At 38.3% G+C, this 24,019-nt stretch overlaps 1 protein-coding gene across 3 annotated transcripts in view; it reads right to left on the reverse strand.

Annotated features, from left to right (window-relative positions):
• The window catches only part of C6 (complement C6), an 89,118-nt gene extending 69,120 nt beyond the window's left edge, over positions 1-19,998 (reverse strand). Inside the window, exons 1-2 of one of the 3 annotated variants that reach the window (XM_020903050.2) lie at positions 19,967-19,998; positions 10,812-10,869 (exon numbers count right to left, since the gene is read on the reverse strand). The gene's annotated coding sequence lies outside the window, so the exon portion shown is untranslated. Of the gene's footprint in view, positions 1-10,353; positions 10,487-10,811; positions 10,983-19,966 lie in introns of those variants that run through there. The other 2 variants (XM_020903049.2, XM_020903051.2) reach the window with 2 other exon arrangements.
• Positions 19,999-24,019: the final 4,021 nt, after the last annotated feature.

Here is a 24,019-nt window from a genome sequence, read left to right on the forward strand (position 1 = left end):
CAGCCTGGCATTTTGCATGATGTACTCTGCATATAAGTTAAATAAGCAGGGTGACAATATACAGCCTTGAGGTACTCCTTTTCCTATTTGGAACCAGTCTGTTGTTCCATGTCCAGTTCTAACTGTTGCTTCTTGACCTGCAACAGATTTCTCAAGAGGCAGACCAGGTGGTCTGGTATTCCCATCTCTTCAACTGTATGTGAATCAAGCACTTCCAGATGTACAAGCTGGATTTAGAAAAGGCAGAGGAACCAGAGATCAAATTGCCAACATCCACTGTATCATAGAAAAAGCAAGAGAACTCAGGAAAAACATATACTTCTGCTTCATTGACTATGCTAAAGCCATGGACTGTATGGATCACAACAAATTGTGTGGAAAATTCTTAAAGATATGGGAATACCAGACCACCTTACCTGCATCCTGAGAAACCTTTCTGTAGATCAAGAAGCAACAGTTAGAACTGGACATGGAACAACAGACTGGTTCCAAATAGGAAAAGGAGTACGTCAAGGCTGTATATTTCCCTGTGCTATGCAGTCGGATCTTGTTGTTTATTTCCTTTATATATAGTAGTTTGTATCTGCTAACTCCAAACTCCTAATTTATCCGTCTCCTACCTCTTTTCCCTTTGGATAACCATAAATTTGCTTTCTATGTCTATGAGTCTGTCTTGTAAATAAGTTCACTTGTATCATATTTTATATTGCATATATTATATGGCATTTGTCTTTCTAACTTAATGTCACTTAGAATGTCAGTCAGTAAAATTTTCAAATTGTCTTACAAGCTCAGAGAAAAATGGTAGAATAAAAGCAACAAAATCCACTGACATGTAGCCGAATATGTCCTTTAATTTAAAATGGAATTGACACATATTTGAGTGTTCATTGAGTGGGATATAAAGAAATAGAATTCATTATCACTCTCTGGGGAAGGTAGACAGAAACTGAGGATGCTTTTCATGATCTTTATCCAAACTTTTTTAAAAGGTTATTTTTAATTGGAGGAGACTTGTCAATATTTTACAGTATTGACCTGGTTTCTGCCATCCATCAACATGAATCAGCCATAGGATACATGTAAGTTGCTACAGCCATAGGCTGTTTCCATCATAAAAACAAGAGATGCCTTTAAAGACCACTGCACTTGCCTGCCAATTTTAGTTCTCTCAGTCACGTCTGACTCTGTGACCCATGGACTATGGTCCTTCAGGCTCCTCTGCCCATGAGGAGGGATTCTCCTCATGGGCTTCTCCAGGCACGACTACTGGAGTGAGGGGAGGAGCCAAGATGGCGGAGGACTAGGCCGGGGAGACCACTTTCTCCCCTACAAATTCATGGAAAGAACAATTGAACGCAGAGCAAACTTCACAAAACAACTTCTGATCGCTAGCTGAGATCATCAGGCGCCCAGAAAAGCAGCCCATTGTCTTCGAAAGGAGGTAGAACAAAATATAAAAGATAAAAAGAGAGACAAAAGAGCTAGAGACGGAGATCTGTCCCGGGAAGGGAGTCTTAATAGAGGAAGTTTCCAAACACCAGGAAACCCTTGCACTGGCGAGTCTGAGGGAAGTTTTTAAATCTCGGAGGGCAACCTAACTGGGAGGGGAAAAATAAATAAAACCCACAGATTACGTGCCTAAAAGCAACTCCCAGCAGAAAAGTACCCCAGACGCCTGCATCCGCCCCCAGCAAGTGGGGGCGGAACGGAGAGGAGTGGGCAGCATTGCTTAGGGTAAGGACCGGGCCTGAGTGCCCTGAGGGCAATTGGAGGGAGCGTTTGTGAGATACCAACTTAAACTGTGGGACAGCAAAAGAGAGAGAGAAAATTAACTGGCTGGAACACACTGCCGGCGTTCACAGAACAAAGGGACCGAGCAAGTCCAGAGGAGCTAGATGGCTGCGGACCGGCCCAGCCCCGCCGGAGGCAGGAGGCAGCGGGGAGGGGAAAGGGGCAGGCTCGGCCCCAAGGACTGCATCCCCTACCGCACTGCAAACAGGCCTCAAGTTTCTAACCAAAGACTTCCTGAGATTCTGGATGGTCTACATCCGCTGGGAGGGTCGTGGCTAGACACAGGGCACACGCACCCGACCAGCACGGGTGGGGACTGGGGCTGGGGCCTCGGAGGGGAGAAGGCGCGCCGCACCCGGGGAGAGTGCGCCCGTCAAGCTCCTGGCTGCCTGAGCTGCTTGGGCCGGGGAAGGCACAAAATGCAGGCGCAGCCGAGTCCACGCTTTTGTGGAACACCCGAGGGCTGGAACCGCGCGCAACTCAGGGCACACTCCATATAGAGCAGCCGGGAGCCTGAGCAGCGTAGACGGGGAAAGCAGTGCCCGTCCCTCCCCGCAGCGCGATGGAACTAACAACCTGAACAAGAGACCACCTCCACCCGCCTGTGTCAGGGTGGAAATTAGGCACTGAAGACACCGGCAAACAGAAGCCAAACAAACAAAGGGAACCACTTCAGAAGGGACCGGTGCAACAGATTAAAACCCCTGTAGAGAACACCGACTACACCGGAAGGGGCCTGTAGATATCGAGAAGTGTAAGCTGGAACTAGGAGCTATCTGAAACTGAACTGAACCCACACTGACCACAACAGCTCCAGAGAAATTCCTAGATATAGTTTTACTTTTTTTTTATTAAAAAAATTTTTTTCTTTTCTTTTTTATTTTTTCTCTTTTATTTTCTTTTAAAATTCCCTATTACGCCCCCATTACTCCTTAACTTTCATTTTCATAGATTTCTACAATTTTTTTAATTAGGAAAAAAATTTTTTTCTCTTGTTTTTTTTCTTTTTTCTTTTTCTTTTTCTATTTCTCTTATTTCCTTTTAAAGTCCTACTCCTCTACTACTCCTTAATTTTCATTTTCATTTCACTATAACCTTGCAAAAAAAAAGAGAGAAGCCCTATCTTAAACCAAACTTCATATATATTTCTAAAATTTTTTGTGTGTTTTTGTTTTTAATATTGTATTTTTAAGAGTCTAACCTCTACTTGAGATTTTTAATCTTTGTTTTTCAGTATGTAATATAAATTTCAGACATTTAAGAATCCAATATTCAGTTCCCATTTTTATTCAGGAGTGTGTTGATTACTCTCTCCCAATTTTGATTCTCCATTTTCTACCTCAGAACACCTCTATTTCCTCCTTTCACCTTCTCTTCCCAATACAATTCTGTGACTCTTTGTGGGTGTCTGGGCTACGGAGAACACTCTGGGAACAGACAACTGCGTAGATCTGTCTCTCTCCTCTTGAGTCCCCCTTTTTCTCCTCCTGCTCATCTCTATCTCCCTTCTCCCTTTCCTCTTTTTCATGTAACTCTGTGAACCTCTCTGGGTGTCCCTCACAGGGGAGAATCTTTTCACCATTAACCTAGAAGTTTTATTATCAGTGCTGTATAGTGGAGAAGTCTTGAGACTACTGGAAGAATAAAACTGAAATCCAGAGACAGGAGACTCAAGCCCCAAACTTGAGAACACCAGAAAACTCCTGACTACACGGAACATTAAGTAATAAGAGACCGTCCAAAAGCCTCCATACCTACACTGAAATCAACCACCACCCAAAAGCCAGTAAGTTTCAGAGCAAGACATACCATGCAAATTCTCCAGCAATGCAGGAACATAGCCCTGAGCTTCAACATACAGGCTGCCCAAAGTCACACCTAACACATAGACCCATCTCAAAACTCATTACTGGGCACTCCATTGCACTCCGGAGAGAAGAAATCTAGTTTCACTCACCAGAACACCGACGCAAGCTTCCTAACCAGGAAACCTTGACAAGCCAATCGTCCAACCCCACCCACTGGGTAAAACCTCCACAATAAAAAGGAACCACAGACCTCCAGAATACAGAAAGCCCACTCCAGACACAGCAATCTAAGGAAGATGAAAAGGCAGAGAAATACCCAACAGGTAAAGGAACATGAAAAATGCCCACCAAATCAAACAAAAGAGGAGGAGGTAGGGAATCTACCTGGAAAAGAATTCAGAATGATAATAAAAATGATCCAAAATCTTGAAAACAAAATGGAGTTACAGATATAAATTGCCTGGAGACAAAGATTGAGAAGATGCAAGAAATGTTTAATAAAGACCTAGAAGAAATAAAAAAAGAGTCAATTAAAAATGAATAATGCAATAAATGAGATAAAAAACACTCTGGAGGGAATCGAGAGTAGAATAACAGAGACAGAAGATAGGATAAGTGAGGTAGAAGATAAAATGGTGGAAATAATTGAAGCAGAGAGGAAAAAAGATAAAAGAATCAAAAGAAATGAGGACAACCTCAGGGACCTCTGGGACAATGTGAAATGCCCCAACATTCGAATCATAGGAGTCCCAGAAGAAGAAGACAAAAAGAAAGGTCATGAGAAAATACTTGAGGAGATAATAGCTGAAAACTTCCCTAAAATGGGGAAGGAAATGGCCACCCAAGCCCAAGAAACCCAGAGAATCCCAAACAGGATAAACCCAAGACGAAATACCCCAAGACACATATTAATCAAATTAACAAAGATCAAACACAAAGAACAAATATTAAAAGCAGCAAGGGAGAAACAACAAATAACACACAAAGAGATTCCCATAAGGACAACAGCTGATCTATCAATAGAAACCCTCCAGGCCAGAAGGGAATGGCAGGACATACTTAAAGTAACGTAAGAGAATAACCTACAACCTAGATTACTGTACCCAGCAAGGATCTCATTCAGATATGAAGGACAATTCAAAAGCTTTACAGACAAGCAAAAGCTGAGAGAATTCAGCACCACCAAACCAGCTCTTCAACAAATGCTAAAGGATCTTCTCTAGACAGGAAACACAGAAAGGTTGTATAAACGTGAACCCAAAACAACAAAGTAAATGGCAATGGGACCACACCTATCAATAATTACCTTAAATGTAAATGGGTTGAATGCCCCAACCAAAAGACAAAGACTGGCTGAATGGATACAAAAATGAGACCCACCTCAAAACAAGAGACACATACACACTAAAAGTGAAGGGCTGGAAAAAAATATTTCACGCAAACGGAGAACAAAAGAAAGCAGGAATTGCAATACTCATATCAGATAAAATAGACTTTCAAATAAAGGATGTGGAAAGAGACAAAGAAGGACACTACATAATGATCAAAGGATCAATCCAAGAAGAAGATATAACAATTATAAATATATATATGCACCCAACACAGGAGCACTGCAATATGTAAGGCAAACGCTAATGAGTATGAAAGAGGAAATTAATAGTAACACAATAATAGTGGGAGCCTTTAATACCCCACTCACAACTATGGATAGATCAGCTAAACAGAAAATTAACAAGAAAACACAAACTTTAAAAGACACAATGGACCAGCTAGACATGAGTGATATCTATAGGACGTTTCACCCCAAAACAATCAACTTCACCTTTTTCTCAAGTGCACACGGAACCTTCTTCAGAATAGATCACATCCTGGGCCATAAATCTAGCCTTGGGAAATTCAAAAAAATTGCAATCATTCCAGTCATCTTTTCTGACCACAGTGCAGTAAGATTAGATCTCAATTACAGGAAAAAAATTGTTAAAAATTCAAACATATGGAGGCTAAATAACACGCTTCTGAATAACCAACAAATCATAGAAGAAATAAAAAAGGAAATCAAAATTATGCATAGAAATGAATGAAAATGAAAACACAACAACCCAAAACCTATGGGACACTGTAAAAGCAGTGCTAAGGGGAAGGTTCATAGCAATACAGGCTTACCTCAAGAAACAAGAAAAAAGTCAAATAAATAACCTAACTCTACACCTAAAGCAATTAGAGAATGAAGAAATGAAGAACCCCAGGGTTAGTAGAAGGAAAGAAATCTTAAAAATTAGGGCAGAAATAAATGCAAAAGAAACTAAAGAGACCATTACAAAAATCAACAAAGCTAAAAGCTGGTTTTTTTGAAAAAATAAACAAAATTGACAAACCATTAGCAAGACTCATTAAAAAACAAAGAGAGAAGAACCAAATTAACAAAATTAGAAATGAAAATGGAGAGATCACAACAGACAACACTGAAATACAAAGGATCATAAGAGACTACTACCAGCAGCTCTATGCCAATAAAATGGACAACTTGGAAGAAATGGACAAATTCTTAGAAAAGTGTAACTTTCCAAAACTGAACCAGGAAGAAATAGAAGATCTTAACAGACCCATCACAAGCAAGGAAATCGAAACTGTAATCAGAAATCTTCCAGCAAACAAAAGCCCAGGACCAGATGGCTTCACAGCTGAATTCTACCAAAAATTTAGAGAAGAGCTAACACCTATTTACTCAAACTCTTCCAGAAAATTGCAGAAGAAGTTAAACTTCCAAACTCATTCTATGAGGCCACCATCACCCTAATTCCAAAACCAGACAAAGATGCCACAAAAAAAGAAAACTACAGGCCAATATCATTGATGAACATAGATGCAAAAATCCTTAACAAAATTCTAGCAAAAAGAATCCAACAACATATTAAAAAAATCATACACCATGACCAAGTGGGCTTTATCCCAGGAATGCAAAGATTCTTTAATATCTGCAAATCAATCAATGTAATACACCACATTAACAAATTGAAAGATAAAAACCATATGATTATCTCAATAGACGCAGAGAAAGCCTTTGACAAAATTCAACACCCATTTATGATTAAAACTCTCCAGAAAGCAGGAATAGAAGGAACATACCTCAACATAATAAAAGCTATATATGACAAACCCACAACAAGCATTACCCTCAATGGTGAAAAATTGAAAGCACTTCCCCTGATATCAGGAACAAGACAAGGGTGCCCACTCTCACCACTACTATTCAACATAGTGTTGGAAGTTTTGGCCACAGCAATCAGAGCAGAAAAATAAATAAAAGGAATCCAGATAGGAAAAGAAGAAGTGAAACTCTCGCTGTTTGCAGATGACATGATCCTCTACATAGAAAACCCTAAAGACTCTACCAGAAAATTACTAGAGCTAATCAACAAATATAGTAAAGTTGCAGGATATAAAGTTAACACACAGAAATCCCTTGCATTCCTATACACTAACAATGAGAAAACAGAAAGAGAAATTAAGGAAACAATACCATTCACCACTGCAACAAAAAGAATAAAATACTTAGGAGTATATCTACCTAAAGAAACGAAAGACCTATACATAGAAAACTATAAAACACTGATGAAAGAAATCAAAGAGGACACAAACAGATGGAGAAATATACTGTGTTCATGGATTGGAAGAATCAATATTGTCAAAATGGCTATACTACCCAAAGCAATCTATAGATTCAATGCAATCCCTATCAAACTACCAACGGTATTTTTCACAGAACTAGAACAAATAATTTCACAATTTGTATGGAAATACAAAAAACCTCGAATAGCCAAAGTAATCTTGAGAAAGAAGAATGGAACTGGAGGAATAAACCTGCCTGACTTCAGGCTCTACTACAAAGCCACAGTCATCAAGTATGGTACTGGCACAAAGACAGAAATATAGATCAATGGAACAGAATAGAAAGCCCAGAGATAAATCCACAAACCTATGGACACCTTATCTTTGACAAAGGATGCAAGGATATACAATGGAAAAAAGACAACCTCTTTAACAAGTGGTGCTGGGAAAACTGGTCAACCACCTGTAAAAGAATGAAACTAGAACACTTTCTAACACCATACACAAAAATAAACTCAAAATGGATTAATGATCTAAATGTAAGACCAGAAACTATCAAACTCCTAGAGGAGAACATAGGCAAAACACTCTCCGACATAAATCACAGCAGGATCCTCTATGACCCACCTCCCAGAATATTGGAAATAAAAGCAAAAATAAACAAAGGGGACCTAATGAAACTTAAAAGCCTTTGCACAACAAAGGAAACTATAAGCAAGGTGAAAAGACAGCCCTCAGATTGGGAGAAAATAATAGCAAATGAAGCAACAGACAAAGGATTAATCTCAAAAATAAACAAGCAACTCCTGCAGCTCAATTCCAGAAAAATAAATGACCCAATCAAAAAATGGGCCAAAGAACTAAACAGACATTTCTGCAAGGAAGACATACAGATGGCTAAATAACACATGAAAAGATGCTCAACATCACTCATTATCAGAGAAATGCAAATCAAAACCACAATGAGGTACTATTACATGCCAGTCAGGATGGCTGCTATCCAAAAGTCTACAAGTAATAAATGCTGGAGAGGGTGTGGAGAAAAGGGAACCCTCTTAAACTGTTGGTGGGAATGCAAACTAGTACAGCCACTATGGAGAACAGTGTAGAGATTTCTTAAAAAACTGAAAATAGAACTGCCATATGACCCAGCAATCCCACTCCTGGGCATACACACTGAGGAAACCAGATCTGAAAGAGACACATGCACTCCAGTGTTCATCACAGCACTGTTTATAATAGCCAGGACATGGAAGCAACCTAGATGCCCATCAGTAGATGAATGGATGAGGAAGCTATGGTACATATACACCATGGAATATTACTCAGCCATTAAAAAGAATTCATTTGAATCAGTTCTAATGAGATAGATGAAACTGGAGCCCATTATACAGAGTGAAGTAAGCCAGAAAGATAAAGAACATTACAGCATACTAGCACATATATATGGAATTTAGAAAGATGGTAATGATAACCCTATATGCAAAACAGAAAAAGAGACACAGATGTACAGAACAGACTTTTGGACTCTGTGGGAGAAGGCGAGGGTGGGATGTTTCGAGAGAACAGCATCGAAACATGTATATTATCTATAGTGAAACAGATCACCAGCCCAGGTTGGATGCATGAGACAAGTGCACTGGGAAGACCCAGAGGTATCGGGTGGAGAGGGAGGTGGGAGGGGGGATCGGGATGGGGAATACATGTAACTCCATGGCTGATTCATGTCAATGTATGACAAAACCCACTACAATATTGTAAAGTAATTAGCCTCCAAATAATAAAAATAAATTAAAAAAACCACATCAAAAAAAAAAAAGAATACTGGAGTGGGTTATTATGCCCTCCTCCAGGGGATCTTCCCAACCCAGGGATGGAATTCAGGTCTCCCACATTGCAGGCAGATTCTTTACCATCTGAGCCACTAGGGAAGCCCAATTTTAGTTCACTGGTATGTAACTCACCTTTTCTGGTTTTCTTCAGCAATACAGAACCATAGACTTTGGGATAAGAGTGTCCAGAAATTACGCTGGGTTCAAACCAAATACATAGTATGAGTTCTATACAGTACACATCAGAGCCAAGCTGAGATTGAATGATTTTCTACTGGCTTTAGGGCCCTTGGAAGCTAAGGCTTCTAAACAATATGAAGTTTTCTTATTAATCACTAGACAGACTACCATCTCATCCCCCACCCCCAAACTGGGACCTTCTCGAGCAGGAACTGTTTCAGCAAGGAAGGAGACCTAAACAGAGGGATTTTTCTCGTTGTTTATTTATTTGATCTTTTTCTTATTAAATTTTGAATAGCTAGATATGTTCCAGAATAATTTAGTTGTAAAGAAAATAAATTCTTATTTTTTAGGATCAGCATATAAATGATCGGGCAAAACTGAATTAGAAGAGATTACTAATTCTCAGCAGACACTCTGTTTTAACTTCCAAAAGCTTGAAAAGTATAGGTGAATTTTATTCCACTTATCATAAAAAAACTGCAGTAACAGAATCCACGTAAAATATTCTAATCTTATCTTTGGCTATATAATTCTGAGACAATTTGGAAAATGCTATAAATTAAGATGATAATGCCAAAGATTCTTATTGTAGGAGATGCTAATAAAGTAGCTAATCAGTAACTTCTCCTTTTATAACATTTTATTGTTATAAGGAAAAATTGTCTTATGTTAAAACAATAATTTTCATTAAAATAAAGACAATTATTTCTTTTATTTTTTATTATCATAGCCCAGCATCTAATATCAAATCATTCCTTATTTATCAATTTTTAACATCTTTACACATTTTGGAGATATCTAAAATTTCATGCAGGCATTATGCCCATTACCACACAATTTTCATATAAACATGGAACAAAAAGAATTTTCAGTGAATAGAGAAACATAGTTAAGAAAAATTTTCCACTGCGGTAGCATAGTAGAAGAGCAACAGTTCTGCAGTTTTCTCATTGTCAACCCTCTTGAACTCTAAAAATGAGTGGTTCCATTGAACCATTGAAGATGGCTATGTGAGCATTTGGAGAATTCCATCATAGAGCGAAATCCATTTTATTCTGATCTATCACCTTCCCATGTCCTTGACTCACATGAATGATTTGTTCCTAAGGCAGTTCAGCACATCTTACCTGACAGGTTCAGAGGGTGTTCTGGTCTGACCCTAAGTTCAAGTTCTTCCTTTCCATCTTCTTGTAAATGTCTTGAATCTCTTTATTTTTTTTTTTTCCTTCTGCGCATGCCCTAGAAGCTCAAGAAATTGTATTTACCACTGCTAGTGCTGTCTGGGGAGCCCAGGCACATGACTAGTCTTTGGCTAAAAGGTATGTTTGCTTTACTTTCAAATGTAGTTTATCTCATAGAAAAACTTGATTCACCAAGGCAGGACTTTGGAAGGACACTTCTTTAAGAAATATGAACATTTTGGTTCTTTTGAGGTTTAAGCAAAGTAGTTATATCTTATTTTTAAAGGAAGGTAAAGGACTGTAATCTGTTATGTATTTTCATGCATGAAAGGGCAAGTTTGTTGTAAGCATGATCTACGATTTTGAAATCTTAAAATTACAAATGAAATCATTATGTCACTTACCTTAAACAAAGATTGTGGTATCCAGTTTGTGATATCCAGAGAACTAATCTGCAGATGGCTAAGGAAACAATAGATACTCACAGTGAAAAGGGTTTATAGGATAAGCCAAACAAGTCTTTTTTCCCCTTTGCTAGCTGACACAAGGTCATGTCCCAGAGATCTAACAACACCTAGAGCACTGTCAGAACAAACATTCTGTGGGAACTCTGGACTTTGGAAATGATTACTTCAATCAGCAGTAATCTTGCAACTTTTTTTTCCTTGTTACGTCTTTTAAAATTTATTTTTATTTGGAAGAAAATTGTTTTACAACATAGTGTTGACTTCTGTCATACAACAACATGAATCAGTCATAAATATACATATGTCCCCTCCCTCTTGAACCTCCCTCTCACCCGTCTAACTCATCCCACCCTTCTAGGTTGTCACAGAGTACTGGGTTGAGCTCCTTGTATTATATAGCAATTTGCCTCTATCTCTAGCTATCTGTTTTACATATGGTAATGTGTGGAATATCACTCAGCCATAAAAAGGAATGAATTTGAGTTACTTCTGTTGAGATGGATTAACCTACAGCTTGTTATACAGAGTGAAGTAAGTCAGAAAGAGAAAAACAAATATCATATATTAACACATATATATGGAATCTAGAAAAATAGTACTGATGAACCTATTTGCAGGGCAGGAATAGAGAAACAGACATAGAGAACAAACTTGTGGACACAGTGGGGGAAAGAGAGGGTGGGATGAATTGACAGGGTAGCATTGAAACAACTCTGCAACAACCCTGTATCTCTTAAGAGTGAGATATTACACAGGGCCCTGCTTTTTCAATGATTTTCCTATTCAAGGACTATTGTAATGGGTATTGCTCCTGAAGATAAAAGAAATCTCTGACTCCGTTTTAAAAAACTGTCAGAATAAATTGCTTAAAATTGTCTTCTCATTTAGCAAAGTGTCCATTTAATTAAAAAATATATAGATTTTTTCTGATTATGTAATACTTATTGAGAAAGATTTAGAAAATGTGAAAAGCATGAAGAGGAAAAGCAAAATCATTTTTCATAAACAGATAAAACTATTCCTAGTTGCAGTACATACTCCATATATAATGTACTTCAGTCATATAATGTTGTCAACACATATATGTGTCTCTCCACATACACATATGCAGAAAAGCATATATATATATAAAACATACATATATAATTTTGTGACAGTACATTTTTTTTTAGTACATATTTTTTAAAAGATTTAAATGGCACAGAATTTATCATATTCTGTGATTTTTAGAACCATATCATCATTGGTCTGTGCAAGACCTTTTATTTAATTTCACTATCTTCCCCCATGATTTTGTTTAATTTCTTTTCCCAGATTATATATTAGTATATTTCATGTTTGTCCTTATGTATGGTTATTTAGATATATGTGTTTATACCCTAAAAACACAAAGTCTCGTTTTCCATGAGTATTTTTGTAATTTACACAAATGGCATTTTGCTAAAAGTTTTATTTGATTTCTTACTTTATTCATTCAACGTTATGTTTCTGAGCCTTATGCAGTGTATGTCTACTGGAACATAGATATTCACTGTATGGACTACATTTTATTTACCCACTCTCTTAGCGCTTTTGTTGCCTTCATCTCCCTGCAATTATAAACACAATGTACTCGTTCCTTGTGAACCTTTGAGAAAAATTCCAAGAGACCTCCAGGTTGCTCTTCAGAAAACCTATATGTGTTTAAACTCTTACTAGCAGCCTATGAAGACTTCTTACTAGCATTTTTTGTTTGTTAAGTGTTGTTTAAGTAGAATGTCAGTGATCAGTAGTGAACTTCAGTATTCCATTCTCACCTGACATTCTGGCTTTCTATCTGTTCAGGTGTGCCCCATACATTCTAGATATTAGTGTCTTGTAAGATACGGATTTTACAGATCTCTCAATCTATCACTTAGGTATTTTTGATAAATGAGAGACTTACAATTTTAATGTCATCTAATTTGTCTATTTTCCTCTGATAATTTCGCTTTGGATAGTTTTTCTTTTGTTTAAGAAATTAAATCTGAAGTCATAGATTTAGTCCCAAATTTTCTTCAGAATCCAGTAGTTTTATATTTTAGATATCCTCCTTAGTTCTCTACAGTCACACTATGTTTTTATAAATGGCATGAGGTAGAATAAAGTAAATGAAACAAAAACAAAAAAACCTTGTAGCTAATATCATAGCTAGTGCAAAAATATTGAACTTTTTCTTCCTAAGGCCAGAAAAGAGACAAGATGCCTGTTATCACCATTTTTATTTTGTACTGCACCAGAGATCTCATCTAGTGCAATCAGGAAAGGAAAAAAAAAAAAAATCACATTGAAAAGAAAGTAAAGTAAATTGAATTACAGACAGAATGATAGTGTACATAGAAAATCCAAAAGGAGTTACAGATATAGATTAGAATTAATAAATGAATTTAGTAAGGTTATTGGATACAAGTTTATTATCAAAAAGGTATTTCTATATCCCAGCAAAATGAAGCAAAATAATTAATCTGGAAAGATTTAAAATTACAGTGGTCAAGTGGGTTCTTTACATCTAATGACAATTATGATTCTATGAAAGGTTCACAATATATTAATAGCTTGATATTTGCTAATATGAGTATTTGCTAAGGTGAAGTGAAACAAAATAGTGTAATAGGAAAAGAGAAAACTAGTGGAAAGAAAAAATGTGGAGATATAACTTCCTCTTGATTCTGGCAATCACCAACTAGGTGATTTTTAACAAATCACTTTACTTCATTGAAGCTGTTTCTTCATTTGTAAAATAAATGTTTTTCTAATTTTTTTAAAAACAGCATAAAATGTCTTTAAAAATACTAATTATATCCTCAATATGGAAAGCAGCTAAAACAAATATTCTTCAGAAAAATTCAGTTTTCACCAAGTGGTGAGAGTGATTACTTCAGTAGTATAAAGATTCATAGGAGCACAGCAGAGAGCCAGTACTCCAAGATATCATGCTTTAACATGCATTGTAGTAACTTACCCAAGACCAAAGCAAGTCAGACCCAGAATACAAGTCTGTCTTCTTTCTCTTATATTGTATCAAGACTTTAAAGAATGAAAATTTAAGCCAAGAAGGAAGGAAAAGTGGTGTACTGCATGCCAGTGTTGAGGACACTTGGCACTGGTGTAGCAATTCCAGCCATGAGGATCTGAGACAATAAAGAAGAGAGGAAATACTTTATGCCTGGGTAAGAAAATATATCCTTCATGTGTGAGTACTTCTTTTTCTAGTTGGTTCTTTGAGGACCTAAAATTAAATGCATTTTCCCCTAAGATATTGTGTTTGGACTTAAGGGAAAATGTTAAATGTCAGACCCTGGAGAGGTAAGAGTCCAGACCCAATAGAATAAGGCTAAGTAGAGTTATTAATTAACGTGTGCTATAAGAAAGAGAAGTAAAAATATTGTGTGCCATGGTACAGGAAAAACACAGGTTGAAAGAACTGAAGGCTGTATAGAGGAATTCTTGAGACAAGGTGCAAATGTCTATGAGGCAAGAGTGAGCTGGCATCAAAGGAGAATTTAACACCTTTTCAGTGATGTATTTGGATTCTCCATCTTGTATTCTCGTGGATGGTTAAATGACATATCCCACTTAGGGTTCTTTTCTAGAGCAGGGATTGGAAAACTAAAGCCAGTGAGACAATTCTGGTCTGATGCCTATTTTGTAAGTAAGGCTTTATTTGAATAAAATCACACAATTATTCATTATCTATGGCTGCTTTTGTACTACAACAGGAGGGTTGAGTAGTCCCAACAGAGACTATGGAGCATGCAAAGCCAAAAAGATTTACTATCTGGTCCTCTACAGAAGAAGTTTTCTGAATCCTACAACACCAAAGGGAAAGATTTCTAGCCTGATCAACACAACCACTATGTCCAGCTGGCTTTGAGAAGGAGTAGTAATGTTACTTGGGTCTAATAATGGGTGTTGTTTCAGAGCTAGGAACTGAATGCTTGTGTCCAGTTATGTTCAGGTCTACCTCTGGGTGAGAACACGAGGGCTCTCTGAGTGATGTTCGGATGCATGCTGCTGAGAAACAAAGATACTGTGAAGTTCACCAGAGCTCTTTAAGCAATTGCAGACTTTATAAAGCATTGGCTGGTGACATGAAATACCTTTTGGCACAAAATCCTCCATATTCTCATAATGTTGAAATTTACTAATGAGCTTAAATTTGACTGACCAGTAAAAAAGGCTTTAATTGTAGAGAAACAGAAGGGTGTGGGAGGAACTTAGAGCCAGGACATGGAAACTTAAGAGGGAGCAATTATCGTTTTTCCAGAAGGAGAATGTGTATTGTTAAAAATCTTTATTCCTCTCCTAATGATGATAGATTCACAACCAAATAGTATTTTCTGCCAAGAAAATAACCCCACACATAAGATAATGAACAGTGGGAGCTGCTGACTCTCTGAAGGCTTTTTCATATGTTAAATATTCACACGTCAACTTATCATTATAGCAAAAATACTGTAATTTCTCATTAGCGCCAAGACTAATGACCCCATCCATTTCACAAGCCCTTTAGAGTGTACTTTGTCAGTCAATGTGTGAGTTGATAAAGTAAAATGCAAATTAAATTATTTCACATGGAGAATCATAGATAAAAAGTCGCAAGTGGAGAAAACAGAAGTTTGCTTTGGACCTCAGGCTACTATGATCTTTTTCTCTTTCCCTTTGCTACTAAAATTATTAGAATAGTCTAAATTTTTCACTACTTTTAATTTCTTACCATCTACTCCTTATTAACTTCACTGTTTGCAGCTGTCATAAATACAACCATCCTACAAGAAAAATGACTATCAGTAACTTCCTGACTGCCAAACTGAATCACCACTTCTCAATTCTCTGTAGGCTCCTGGATGTGGTCAGTCAGTTCAGTCACTTAGTTGTGTCCAACTCTTGCGAAACCATGGACTGCAGCAGGCCAGGCCTCCCTGTCCATCATCAACTCCCAGAGCTTGCTGAAACTCATGTCCATTGAGTCAGTGATGCCATTCAACCATTTCATTCCATGTCCAGGTACAAGATATATAGTAACTCTCATCCCACCCAGGACTTGGTACAATACATATTTTTCTCAGGAAATCCCTCTCTTCTCTCTTTTTATGATTCTCTTCCTACTCCCATCTGAGATTCTATCTTTAGCCTCTTTTCTTTTGTAGGGCATTTTATCAACAGCTTCAGATACGAAGATGTTACTACTCTAATGCCAGAAAATGACAAGGAACTAAGGAGCTTCTTGCTGAGGGTGAAGGAGGAGAGTGGAAAAGCTGCCTTAAAACTCAGCATTCAAAAAACTAAGATCATGGCATCTGGTCCCATCACTTCATGGCAAACAGAAGGGGGAAAAGTGGAAGCAGTGACAGATTTTTCTCTTCTTGGGCTCCAAAATCACCATGGATGGTGACTGTAGCAATGAAATTAAAAGACACTTCCTTCTTGGGAAGGAAAGCTATGATAAACCTATACAGCATATTAAAAGTCAAAGCTATGGTCTTTTCAGTAGTCATGAACAGATGTGAGAATTGGATGATAAAGAAGGCTGAATGCTGAAGAGCTGATGCTTTTGAATTGTGGTGCTAGAGAAGACTCTTGAGAGTCCTTTGGAGAGCAAGGTCAAACCAGTCAATCCTAATGGAAATCAACCTTGAGTACTCATTGGAAAGACTGATGCTGAAGCTGAAGCTCCAATACTCTGGCCACCTGATGCAAACAGCTAACTCATTGGAAAAGACCCTGAGGCTGGGAAAGACTGAAGGCAAAAGGAGAAGAGGGCAGGAGAGGATGAGATGGTTGGATGGCATCACCAATTCAATGGACATGAACTTGGGCAAACTCTGGGAGATGGTGAGGGACAGGGAAGCCTGGTGTGCAGCAGTCCATGGGGTTGCATGAATCATACACAACTTAGCTACTGAACAACAATAACAATTATCTCCATCCATGACATTATCTATCGCCTTTGTATTGATTGCTTTTTTGCCCACCAATCTGTATTCTAACATTCTTAATAGTATCCAAAGAGAACATCCTATTACAACAATGACATCCTTTCTCCCATTTCCTTTAATCTCAGTTCAGTTCAGCTCAGTCGCTCAGCCGCGTCTGACTCTTTGTGACTCCATGAGCTGCAGCACACCAGGCCTCCCTGTCCATCACCAACTCCCGGAACCTACCCAAACTCATGTCCACTGAGTCAGTGATGCCATCCAACCATCTCATCCTCTGTCGTCCCCTTTTCCTCCTGCCTTCAATCTTTCCCAGCATCAGGGTCTTTTCAAATGAGTCAGCTCTTCGCATCAAGTGGCCAAAGTATTGGAGTTTCATCTTCAACATCAGTCCTTCCAATGAACACCCAGGACTGATCTCCTTTAGGATGGACTGGTTGGATCTCCTTGCAGCCCAAGGTACCCTCAAGGGTCTTCAACACCATAGTTCAAAAGCACCAATTCTTCAGTGCTCAGCTTTCTTTATAGTCCAACTCTCACATCCATACATGACCACTAGAAAAACTATAGCCTTGACTAGACAGACCTTTGTTGGCAATGTAATGTCTCTGTGTTTTAGTATGCTGTCTAGATTGGTCGTAACTTTCCTTCCAAGGAGTAAGTGTCTTTTAATTGCATAGCTGCAATCACCATCTGCAGTGATTTCGGAGTCCAGAAAAATAAAGTCAGCCACTGTTTCCATTGTTTCCCCATCTATTTGCCATGAAGTGATGGGACCAGATACCAAGATCTCAGTTTTCTGAATGTTGAGCTTTAAGCCAACTTTTTCACTCTCCTCTTTCACTCTCATCAAGAGGCTCTTTAGTTCCTCTTCACTTTCTGCCATGAGGGTGGTGTCATCTGCATATCTGAGGTTATTGATATTTCTCCCAGCAATCTTGATTCCAGCTTGTGCTTCCTCCAGCCCAGCATTTCTCATGATGTCCTCTGCATGTAAATTTAATAAGCAGGGTGACAATATATAGCCTGGATGTACTCCTTTTCCTATTTGGAACCAGTCTGTTGTTCCATGTCCAGTTCTAACTGTTGCTTCCTGACCTGCATACAGGTTTCTCAAGAGGCAGATCAGGTGGTCTGGTATTCCCATCTCTTTCAGCCACAGTTTATTGTGATCCACACAGTCAAAGGCTTTGGTATAGTCAATAAAGCAGAAATAGATGTTTTTCTGGAATTCTCTTGCTTTTTCGATGATCCAGCCGATGTTGGCAATTTGATCTCTGGTGCCTCTGCCTTTTCCAAAACCAGCTTGAACATCTGGAAGTTCACAGTTCACGTATTGCTGAAGCCTGGCTTGGAGAATTTTGAGCATTACTTTACTAGCGTGTGAGATAAGTGCAATTGTGTGGTAGTCTGAGCATTCTTTGGCATTGCCTTTCTTAGGGATTGGAATGAAAACTAACCTTTTCCCATCCTGTGGCCACTGTTGAGTTTTCCAAATTTGCTGGCATATTGAGTGTAGCACTTTCACAGCATCATCTTTTAGGATTTGAAATAGCTCAACTGGAACTCCATCACTTTCACTAGCTTTGCTCATAGTGATGCTTCCTAAGGCCCACTTGACTTCACATTCCAGGATGTCTGGCTCTAGGTGAGTGATCACAGCATTGTGATTATCTGGGTTGTGAAGCTAGGTTCTAAATCCTGTAACTCTCTCTTGTCTATGCACTTCGCATCTTTTCCACCTCTTCACCTAGTCTACAGTTACAGCTCTCCCTCCAGCCATGATGAACTCATACCATGAAGATCTTATCAGTGTCTTAATTTGTCTCTAGCCTTAGGAGTCTTCCTGTAACTCCTCTTGAACTACTTTGCTAGAGTAGTTCAGAAACTCAGCTCAGTTCTATAGCTCATGTCCCAGTGGCATAAAACTATGCAAAATCTCAGTGTTGCTCTTTTTCAAAAGGCTGTTGGACTAGGGAATAGAGTCCCAACACCTAATTTTTTTAAGCCCAGAGCAATCTGACCCTACATTAGCTCTTTAGACGTATTTCTTTTGTTCCATTTGTATATACCATCATCCAGCTAGACTGGAAAATCTGCTGTTCCTCAGAATAAGATATAATTTCTCCTGCAATTGTATTTCTTTCTTGAAACTTTCCCCCCTCAATTCCAAATTCTGAATTATTAGTGTATTGTGCATTTGTTCTTCTAAGGCCAATCTAAATTTATTTCTTTCTTAAACTTTGTAGAACTTAACAAATCAGCTAAATATTTGCTAAAAATGGCTTACTTTTTTCCCTAGGGTTGTATGGAAAGAGAAAGCTAGAAATTGGATAGCTTCCTTCAGGTAGTTCCATCTAGGATCAACCTGTAAGATAGAAGGGAAGAGGCCAAGAAAAAAAGGCCATTCAAAGTTTAAGCATGACTGTTAAAAGAGGTGAGTGGGCTGTATTGAACACTGTTTATCTTAAGGGTTGTGAGTAGCTAATGAGTGAAGCAATAAAAGCAGCAGAGATGTGAGGTTTTGGAGATAGTTCTGATGACATGCTTTGAGGGAACATTTTTATTCTGATACTGAGGCTGTGGAAAATTACTGAAAAGTTAATAACGATCACTGATGTGATCCTCTGGGCATAGGGCAATAGATGAAGCATGGAACAAAAAATAAGTCCAAGTAAGAGATCAGTGAGGTTTTGGCTAGGTTTGAGGCTTCAAGGCAAAGGAAGAAATGTTTTGTTGGGGCAAATAAACATCTCCAGTTTTTAACAACAGGCCAAGAGTAAAAGTCAATGAGAAATAGAGCACATCCTCTCTTCACAATTTGCATCACACAAATAAATACCCATTTTCTTCAAGATCTTTAAGGGAGGAGTTATTTTAGTTAAGTATTTGGAAGTCTAACAGGGCATGAACAGGATATATATAGCACCTTTACCAGAGCAGTGCAACACAGCAAAAGTAGAGAGGAAAAGAAAGAAATGGAATGAATTGAAGTGTTTAGAGAGGTGTTACGTAGCTGTCTGAGTCCATCAATTACCAGCGTTGTGGTGCGACTAGCTTTGTGGTTCTTATGATTGCAAAACACCCTTTAACAGTAGCCATCAGGAAACTTTGAAAAAATACAAATTTATTACTTACAGAAACTGGAATTTTTACAGCATGTCTGGAACCACACAGTGAAGTCTTGGGTAGAGAGAGAGTGCAAGAGTGAGTGAACAAACACCAGGGATTCTTCTTTTATTGGGGTCAAGGGTGGAGGCCTAAGGTTCCCCAGGCTCACACTTTATTGGTGAATTTAAAACCTAAGAGCGGGAATTTAAAACTTGAGAAGAGAAAAATAGTGACGCAAAACAAAGGAGCCTCAGTGGAGAAGGTGGCCTGACTCTTTATCTAGTCATGTGACTGCATTGTGTTTATTCAAGATAGCTGTGTTTGAAGTGGACGGCTCTTTGCAGTGAATGCCTTGGCAATCAAAGCTTAAGTCAGGCACCTGGATTACAAAAAACAGAAAAAGAACACCCTCCCTTCCCCCAAAACTGTCAAGGGTTGACTACAGGAAGTCACTTTTAAAAATAACTAAACTCTGGTGAATATTTGTGTTTTTTAATAAATGATGACAAAGGACAGTCTTACAGTGACAAAAAATTCAACTTCTGTTGACATGATATAGTCTGTGATGCAAAGACAAAGAAGCTTCTTGATTTCATGATTTTTTTTCAAACATTTATGAAAGTGAAACTGATCGCTTAACTGTGTTTATTCTTTCTGTGACCCAATAAAAAGTCACTGTTTCTTACCAATACATTAAAATTTGAATTTAAGAGTGTCGATAATGAATTTAAACTACTTCCAATCCTATCCTCAATTTGGAAATATTTTTAAAAAACTGTTTCCAGGTTCATTTTGAAAATACCCTGGAGTACCACCTATATATTAGTGCATGAATTCAACCCTGAATATAATTGTGGCTAAAATAGATATTGCTCTCATGAGCTTACTTATATTAGGCAAAACATATTAAAAATTAGGCACACACATAAAGTGTATAACTTTTGAAATAATAACTTTAAAACTGTTTAAATAAATATGAAGATTGTTATAAAAATAATAGGTTGCTAGGAGAAAGCAGAGACATTACTTTGCCAACAAAGGTCCTTCTAGTCAAGGCTATGGTTTTTCCAGTGGTCATGTATGGATTTGAGAGTTGGACTGTGAGGAAAGCTGAGCACCAAAAAATTGATGCTTTTGAACTGTGGTGTTGGAGAAGACTCTTGAGAGTCCCTTGGACTGCAAGGAGATCCAACCAGTCCATCCTAGGGAGGTAAGTCCTGGGTGTTCATTGGAAGGACTGATGCTGAAGCTGAAACTCCAGTACTTTGGCCACCTCATGCGAAGAGCTGACTCATTGGAAAAGACCCTGATGCTGGTAGGGATTGGTGGCAGGAGGAGAAGGGGATGACAGAGGATGAGATGGTTGGATGGCATCACCGACTCGATGGACATGAGTTTGAGTAAACTCCAGGAGTTGGTGATGGACAGGGAGGCCTGGCTTGCTGTGATTCATGGGGTCACAAAGAGTTGGACACGACTGAGCCACTGAACTGAACTGAACTGAACCGAGGAGAAAGTATAAAGGATATGGAATTTAGATTTGGAGGTCAGGAAAAGATGAAGGATGAACATTTGGACTAAGCTGTGTTAGATGAATGTGTGAGTGTGTGCTAAGTCCCTTCAGTAGTGTCCAACTCTTTGCAACACTGTAAACTGCCAGGCTCCTCTGTCCATGGGGTTTTCCAGGCAAGAACACGAGTGGGTTGCCATTTCTTCCTCCAAGGGATCTTCCTGACCCAGGGATCAAACCTGCCTCACCTATATCTCCTGCATTGCAGGTGGATTCTTTCCTGCGTGAGCCATCGGGGAAACATTTCTTAATACTAGCACCCATGTAACTGCCTTTATCCTAATCCCAGGCACTTACACTATAGTCTTCATGTAAACTCCATAACACACTGTTATAATTGTTGCTTTAAATTATACATTTATGATAGGGATGACATTGTCCTCAAGAGGATGAAAATGGTTGTTGGTGAAGATGGCGAAAAATTTTTGGCTTATTACAACAGTCTGTAAAAATTCACCCAACGGAAACTTATTCCTTAGGATTTAATTTCACTTGCTGGATTCTTTGGGTAGCACATGAGTGGTAATGGCATTGGATTTGAGGAAGATATACAAAATATAAGATGAGTGCTAAGAAATTGTGGTGAGTAAATGGCTTCTTTACTTCAATTATGTGAATTATCTCAAGGCATATTTGCAAGAAGTGTTCTTCATGTCTTTTGGCTGCCATTGGATCATTGTTAGATCCTCAGTGTGTCTGTGCATGACTTGGGCTTGAGAATTAAATAAAAATTATTTTCAGTTTATTTTTTTGAATTCAATAAAAGTTATTTAACATATTAAGGACTGAAAAGAAAAATAATCAACAGTATTCAAATAAATATCTAGCAGTTCTTTGTTGTCTCATGTCAAGTAAAAATTAAAAGTTGATTTCACTAAAAATAATTTTTAAGAAATTTGATATATAAGTTCAGTTCAGTTCAGTTCAGTCACTCAGTCGTGGCCAACTCTTTGCAACCCCATGAACCGCAGCAGGCCAGGCCTCCCTGTCCATCACCAACTCCTGGAGTCCACCCAAACCCATGTCCATTGAGTCGGTGATGCCATCCAACCATCTGTTTTTAAAAAAATTTTTATTATTATTATTTTTCATTTATTTTTATTAGTTGGAGGCTAATTATTTTACAATATTGCAGTGCCATCTAACCATCTCGTCCTCGGTTGTCCCCTTCTCCTCCTGCCCTCAATCTTTCCCAGCATCAGGGTCTTTTCAAACGAGTCAGCTCTTCGCGCCAGGTAGCCAAAGTATTGGCATTTCAGCTTCAACATCAGTCCTTCCAATGAACACCCAGGACTGATATCCTTTAGGATGGACTGGTTGGATCTCCTTGCAGTCCAAGGGACTCTCAAGAGTCTTCTCCAACACCACAGTTCAAAAGCATCAATTCTTCGGTGCTCAACTTTCTTTTTTTTTCCCATTTATTTTATTAGTTGGAGGCTAATTACTTTACAATATTATAGTGGTTTCTTTATAGTCCAACTCTTACATCCATACATGACCCCTGGAAAAACCATAGCCTTGACTAGATGGACCTTTGTTGACAAAGTAATGTTGTATTACTTTTTTCAAAAATGTATTGCTTTGAGAGGTCTTATTACTGTGTATTATATACCTTGCTAATTTGCTATTTTTTTCTTTTTACAACTTGCAGAACTAAATAAACTACATTAAAATTTACTTAGCAATAATTATGCAGTTATGGGTTTCCCAGGTGGTGCTAGTGGTAGACAACCTGTCTGCCAATGTAAGAGATGCAAAGTCAGTTCAATTCAGTCGCTCAGCCATGTCCAGCTCTTTGCGACCCCATGGACTGCGGCATGCCAGGCTTCCCTGTCCATCACCAACTCCTGGAGCCTGCTCAAACTCATGTCCATCGAGTTGGAGAGACCCAGGTTTGATCCCTGGGTCAGGAAGATCCCCTGGAGGAGAGCATTGCAGTATTCTTACCACTCCAGTATTCTTACCTGGAGAATCCGATGGACAGAGGAGCCTGCAGAGCCACAGTTCATATGATTGCAAAGAGTCGGACATGAAGGGCAGCGACTTAGCAAGCGTGCAATTTTGCATTTATAAATTTAGGTTACTTGATGCAGCTTTTAAATGTTTTAATGTAACTTTTAACTTCAAAGTTTAGTCATTCTAAACACCATACTAATAAAAAAGAATAAACTTTAGGTTGTTCTTTTTGTCCATAAAGCAGATATATGTATAACATATAAACAGGTATACCATATATGTCAAGTATTAAAATTTTATTGCAGGAGTTGCGGGAATGATTAAGCAAAAAGTGTCTAAATAGACTTTGAATGGGCAATAAGGAAAACAAAGGTTGGAAAACTGATTTAAGCTACTGTATATATTTTAAAGAAATTAATAGAAAAAAACCCCCACTATTTTTGTGTATCTCCAATGTTCTCCATCTCACGTGTTAAGATATGTTTTTCTAAACCTAAAGGTATGTATCTTGAGTGAGGTGAGTTGGTGCTTCCTAGTCCTTTTACTCCACAGGG

The sequence above is a fragment of the Odocoileus virginianus genome, chromosome 14 (genome assembly GCF_023699985.2).
Source record: "Odocoileus virginianus isolate 20LAN1187 ecotype Illinois chromosome 14, Ovbor_1.2, whole genome shotgun sequence".
NCBI lineage: Eukaryota > Metazoa > Chordata > Mammalia > Artiodactyla > Cervidae > Odocoileus > Odocoileus virginianus.